This window comes from Dipteris shenzhenensis, chromosome 7 (genome assembly GCF_047967505.1).
Source record: "Dipteris shenzhenensis isolate YYH24624 ecotype China chromosome 7, Dip_SZ_1.0, whole genome shotgun sequence".
Classification (NCBI taxonomy): domain Eukaryota; kingdom Viridiplantae; phylum Streptophyta; class Polypodiopsida; order Gleicheniales; family Dipteridaceae; genus Dipteris; species Dipteris shenzhenensis.
The window spans coordinates 35,360,175-35,367,489 of NC_141602.1; positions in this window are offsets into that span (position 1 = coordinate 35,360,175).

Sequence of the window (7,315 nt, forward strand, 5' to 3'; positions counted from 1 at the left end):
ATCCCAAAGATAAGACTTTGGGTCTTTCCCTATCCCTCGAAACACTGGAACCAAAAAGGAAACACCGTGATGAAACACAAAAAGGAAACACCAAGATCCAAATAATATCCCAAACAAGATCTAAAAAAGATCCCACAGAGCCTTAGTATAGCAAGACCAACTTATTATGCATAACCACTCGTTGAAAACCCTCCACAATGTGATCCTTAACAAAATCTTCAAAAATAAGTGGCCAATCAACACCATGAAAACATTGTGTATACATGCATTCAAGAATCACCCTTGTCACAATTGGAAGTGCACATAACAGCTCACAAAGCTGCCCTTTCATACTTTGTCCATAAAGTTTCATATCAGATTGCCAATGCAGAGAACATCTCACCCTCTCCTTGATAGAGCCGGTCCAACTGCAACATCAAAGCATTCGGTGACTCCAATGCCCCAAATCTCTGCTTCATTGTAGCAGCTACCACTTGGTCCCAGTCCTCCTTGGTAGAGTCCAGCAAGGCCTCATGCCAACTCAAGGCTACACCTTCAAGAAAATCATGCAAAATCTCCACCCGATCCTTCATGGACCATCCAGAAAGCTAGCATCCTTGAACAAAATCCTAAAGATAAGACTCTGGGTCTTTCCCTGTCCCTCGAAACACTAGAACCAAAAAGGAAACACCAAGATGAAACACAAAAATGAAACACCAAGATCCAAATAATATCCCAAACAAGATCTAAAAAAGATCCCACATAGCCTTAGTATAGCAAGACCAACTTATTATGCATAACCACTCATTGAAAACCCTCCACAATGTGATCCTTAACAAAATCTTCAAAAATAAGTGGCCAACCAACACCATGAAAACATTGTGTATACATGCATTCAAGAATCACCCTTGTCACAATTAGAAGTGCACATAAAAGCTTCAAGATATTGTACTCTTCATCATTTGCATAGCAAAAGAAGTGGAAAGCATTGAGAATCACCACTCCATTGTTATAGTCAAAAACTACCCAAAGACTCAACTCTTCTTCACACCAAGCTGCCAATGTATGAAGCATTTCCCAATCTATCATTGTGCCTATTGATGGAGTTGTCAATTCACCAACATATTCAAGAGTGCAAACATAAAGGATATGATCATGATGACCGTGTGAATAGCTTGAGCATCACCTTCACAATCTTCTAGTTCTCTTAAATGGGTTGCAATCTCTTCTAACGGAGATCTTCCAGGCATCTTCTTTATCACATCAGAAAACACATGCCTATATTAGGCATAATATGCAATCAAGTACACCCGAGACCATTTAGTAAGGTGGGATGAATCCAATACCAAACGTACCCAGCGTCTCCACCAAAAGATGTGACATGAATTGGGGGTAATAAACTTCACGCATCTCTTCACTTCCTACTGCTTTCGAATTGAGTGATAGAGATATTTATCACTAGGAAAGGGACATAAAAAAGAAGCTTTTATACTAAGAGACCACACCATACTTTCTTCCCTTAGATGAGAATGAAGATGGTAACATCCCAAGTGATGTACTCAAGCATAGGGAGAATGAAGGAACGGATCAGCAGAGGCCATAATCTCAGTAAGCCAGTCTATGCCAAAGAGAAGAGCGATATGTTGTTAAAAGAAGATCTTGCAACTCAACATGACATGAACTAATATATATCGAGGAGTTTGAAGGGGCTGATTGGGTCGGATGGGTAGGTTCCGAGGAAACATTGCACCTCCTTCATAAATACCTTTACAATTAGCCCAAAACACTCTGCAAATTGTCATTAGACACAAAGGCCTATAACTTCTAGTAGAAACATGATATCAAAGATTCAAACACAAATAGAGATGCATCTTGAGATGGGCTTCGCACTGATATACTTTTCGTAAGAAACAAAGGAGCGGCCAGAAAGTTATGGGCAGTTTACTAGAAAGGGGGTAAAAACTATCATGAAAATAGACTGTCAGATGCAGAGACTCATAACTTTTTACTGTAGTATCTGATTCTTAATTTGATTCTTACATAGAGATATGCGCCTTGAAGAGAGCTTTGCGCTGATATAAGTTTCACCAAAATAAGACTATCGAGTGGAAAGTTATGAGCAAAATACTACCAGGGGGTCAAACTGTCATAAAAACTACCCTCCACCCATGCTAATTTTGCCTGAGTAGGATGCTCCCTCAAGACTGCACCTTTATCAATGATCCACTACTCAGATTTTGCCTAGAAGAGGATAAGTAACTCCCTTGGTGGCTCGGGAAATGGATGGACCATGTGTGTGCAATGAGCAGCCGAATAGAAAGAACTTTTAAGGCTTTGAAAGAAAGAAAAGGGAAGAGAGACTCAAGAGAGGGAATACGAGGTAATCTTGATTGTAAATAGAGTGATACTCCACTCCAATGCAACTCAAAATACTATAAACACAAGGGGGAAGAAGAGGTTTCATACGTACAAGAGGGAGCGGAAGCTCCAAGACTACTCATAGAGAGAGAATGAACTAGAAATAGATGGACTCAAGAGTCTACATAAGAGAATATCTCTACAAAAGGGAGAGAAGGCTCATGAAAGAGGCTTGAGGAGACTAGAGATACAGCAACATAAGGCCTAATGGTGGAAGAGATGATGAACAAGGGAGAGGAGTGCTCCTTTTATGGAGATTTTATCACCCTCCTTCACCCATTTACAATTGCTGCCTGTAGATTTCTTTTCCCATCAATCACATAAGCCCGTATGTCACCATCCATGTCCTTTATGGGTACTCTTGCAATGTGTCCCATCAAAATATGCTCAAGACTCTTAAAATACTGAGAAAGTCAAAAGTATCCCCACATGGAGCCCATAGGTACTAGGTAAGTCAAAACATCGAGCGACTGCGTTCGAGCGAGCCCAAAGTTCGAGCGACACTTGTGAGGAACTTTGTCTAAACCTATAGGAGCAATAAATTTTTAGTAAAAATGGTTGAATCTACATGACACTATTATAGATTGTTTTAAATTATTTTTTGTATGATTCTTGGCAACTTACAAAGATTAAACTTACTATTGGATAACTCATAAATCCATGCAAGTCAGCAATCATTCAATGAATACCAAAGGGAAAATTCTTGGCAACATACAAAGAGAAAACTTATTATTCGATAAATAATAAATACATGCAATTTAGCAATCATTCAATAGATACAAAAGGAAAAATGTTGCAATGTCTACACCTCGAGGCGATCACTCAAAATCATGTAAGGTAGCACGTGTGTTGAACAGGTTTCTTTATTTTATGGAGTTACATACATGGCAACAATAGTCCCACCGATGATATAGAAGCTCCTCCTAGCAAAATCTCTCACAAATAACTATTTGTAGCTCATCGATTTTTATGCTACCGACATGATTTGATCCATTTTGTACACAAAATGATCACATGAATAAAATTTTAAACTATGGAACTAATAAATTATTGATCACCTTATGACCATGATGATGCTAACTAAATATGGATCACCTTCATATGTCCTTGACCATGTATACACCTCTAGGATGGAGGGAGGAAACCAAGGACCCAGATTCTATATGAGAAAAATCCATGGTCATAATTAAATATAGAGTTTGATAAGGTCCGACTCTCATGAAATAAAGATAAGTATAAACTTTCTAAAGGTCTAGGATTTTGACACTTTAACATGATAAATGTATTCATTCATATCATTTCGATCGTTTTGACTACAAACATGACCATATTTGGAGTCCAATTGACCAAGTTATGGTCCAAATAAAATTGGCAAGAGGAGCCTCCCAAGAGGCCGCGATATCGCGGCCTCTAGGGAGGCTCCTCCTCCCATTATTTTTTTGCCTTGAAAATGGAAATTGCACAAGAAAAACACATACTTTGACCCCTTTCTTCCACCCCTCCTTCATTGACCCTTGATAAACATTGCCAAACATTTTCAGAAATTGTTGTTTGTCTATAAGACAATTGATTACTCACAATATCATAGGTAGGACAGCAACTGTAAAAGTAAGCAAGCAATGAATGCTACTTTTTGAACATAAAACATCACACTATAATGTCAAAAGTTATGAAATTCCTCGCTCGAATCATCACCTCGCTCGAATTCTGGTAATCCTCTTGCCTCATTGGGCATCCATTTTTCCTCGTTTCAAGCATGCCTCATGCATGACAGTCACAAAACATGCATCGGGTATGTCATTCGAACATCTGAGTGTTTGATGGGTATGGTGCTTTGTAGATGTCTTTTTATCATCCAATTTTAGTATTGTGCAAAGTATCATGCTCATCAGATCTCATTTGCATGGTCAACAATGCATTTTTCCTTGTTTTTTCACCACCTGTCATGCATGGGGGTAAAAAAAACATGCATTGGGTGTCTCATTTGTATGTGTGAATTTGAGTTTCCCCCCCTCCCTCTCCCACTCTCTTCCCCTCCCTCTGCCTCCCTCTTTCCCTTCTCCTCTCCTCTCTCCCTCCCTTCCTTCCCCACTCTTTTCTACCCCTCTCCCACCCTTCCCCACCCTCATCGTGCTGCTGTTACGGTAGCGCAAGGGGCAACAAAAAAAAAAGGCTACCACGGCACCGCAACCCCCCCTCCCCCACCCCTTCCCTCTCCTTTTACGTTTTTGAACTTTTTTTCAAAAAATCCTCTCTCCCTTCTCCCTTCCCCCTCCCATCCTCCATCCCCTTTTTTTGCGTGTTTGAATTCTTGCTTCCATGGCAACATGCAAGAGCCCACCTCCCCTTCCCTCCCCTCCCCTTCCCTCTCCCCCTTTCCCTTCCCTTTTCCTTCCCTCTCCTCATTCCGCTCTGATCTTCCTCTCCCCCCCCCCTCTCTCTCTCTCTCTCTCTCTCTCTTTCCCTTGTTTTTGTAAATTTCTTAATGCTGCGGCACTGCAAGAGCTACCCTTCCCTCCCTTCCATCTCCTCTCCATCTCTCCTTCCCGTTTCCTCTCCCCCTCCACTCCCCCCACTCATGTCAATAGCACTAATGCTAATGTTCATGTGAGTTTGTAGAGAGTGGCATTGATGCCATTATTCAGATGCCAAGGTTGTCACGTGAAATTTTTCTCATAAAAAAATTGGAGGAACCTTAATAAATGATGATTAGAGATTGGTATTCGTTCCATTCCCCACAACATATGATGGTTGGACAATGGCACCAGTGCCATTCTCCACAACATCATATGATTATTTGAAGAATGTTACAAGTGTTATTCTCTATTCTCCATGTGATGAATGACACTGGTACCATTGTCAACAACACCATATGATTATTTAGATAATGGCACCTTTCCCCCTCCATTACATCTCTCTCCCCCATCCCCTTCCCTTTCATTCTTTCCCTCTCTTTCCCACTCCATCAAGATGTGTCATTTGAATGTGTGTCCGTGACTCACTGCAAAGACATGTTAAAAAACCTTTGTAACTATTGTAAGGTGTTTATTGGCACCATTATAAAGTCCTTTGAGATTTAACCACTATTGCTTTCTGAAACTTTGAAGGTGTTTATTGGGACCATTATTAAGTCTTGGAGAATTTAGAGTTCCAAAACTCTGAAAGGTGTATATTAACACTATTATTTAAGTCTTGCAGATTTTAGAGGACTCTCATAGTAAATTAATCTCAGGCATGGACCTTAACTATATAGAACTATATAACTATAACTATAACTATAACTATATATATATATATGTGTGTGTGTGTGTGTGTGTGTGTGTGTGTGTGTGTGTGTATGTATATATGTATGTATGTATGTATGTATGTATGTATGTATGTATGTAGGCATGCATGCACGCATGCATGTATGTATGTATGTTTACGTACATATGTACATGTGTGTGTGTGCATACATACGTACATACATACATACACACATACATGTGCGCGCGCGCACACACACACAGAGTTTTTCCATGAATTTAAATTATTAAAGAGTTAAGGAAAAGTCAAAATTTTAAATGAGGATTCTTAAAAAATAAAATTTATACTAGGATTTTTGCAATATAGAGTAAGGTAAGAATTATGTTTCTTACTTTTTGCATTATTAGTACAAAATGATAATGTAAGTAAGTAAACTTTTTATTCCAAAAGGGTAGTGACAAAAAGTAAGCTTTTGGTTTGGGAAGCATATTTCATAAAGTTGATTTTTTGAATAGAAATTTAAGTACATAAATAGATTTGGACCGTACACCAGTCTATGTAAGATGTAATGTGAAATTTCATAATTTTAATTTTATTTGCTTAAAAAAATCTGAAAATTGGCTTCATTTTTTCTTCAATTGTTTTATCAATAGTGGTTTTTTAATAAATTTTTTGTCCATAAGTACTTATGAAAATGAATTTGGACATTGTAGAGTCCAAAATTAATGAAATCAGTGTTCATTATGTTGTTCCTTATACCTATAGTATCATGTTTTAGAAATTTGGTGCTATTCATACCATGCCTAGCGACATATTTCCCTCCAATAAAAGCTAAACAAGTGTGACACGACACACTTTGAATCAATCCTTACATCATTAGTGAAGTTATTAAAAGATATGAGTCATTCAATTCTCCAAGTTCATGCTCTAAAACTCCAATCTCATTTGAGAAACCAAATTATGATTTGAAATCTGGCAATACTTGAACTTGCAACTATCTATAAGTGCCACTTGTTGAACATCGTGCACATCTTCCAAGTGCATTCAGTGTCCTCCCTAGGCTTGTGATTGACCATATGATATTTTTCTTTTGTGTAGCCAAGTACTAGTATTCCCATCTTGTACTTTGAAATTTCCCAAATTGATAGTTCATCCACGGATGCTCCAAAAACTAAGGGTTGTAACACTGAGACATCTTGAAATGTGATCTCATCTATAGCCCATGCCTCTAGACTTGGAACATAAAATTTAACCATGTCATTGCTAAAATTCTCCAACTGAGGTATAATATCTTTGACTATCATGCCTATATTATTTTCACCCAACTCTTCGAAGTTCACAAAGTCATAAGTTTGTACTAGAAACAGTACCCCTAATTTAGTTGTTTGTGTCTTATCCATGTCCCATAGCAGAACTTTTCTCTCTCTCCATCTTTCCTATACATCAAATCCATTTGATCTACTAAGTCGTATACTGATATTTCCTACATCCACATCGTTCTTCTTTGGAGTGCTACCTTTATCATGAAGCTTCAAGTATCTCATTTCGCACTTAATAGCACTTCCCAATGCATCCCCAAGTTTGCATGTATCCGTTGTTGGAAATAAAAAATCAATGTCCACATTAAAATAGACATTGACTAACAAGGATACACATAAAGACCCAATTCGCA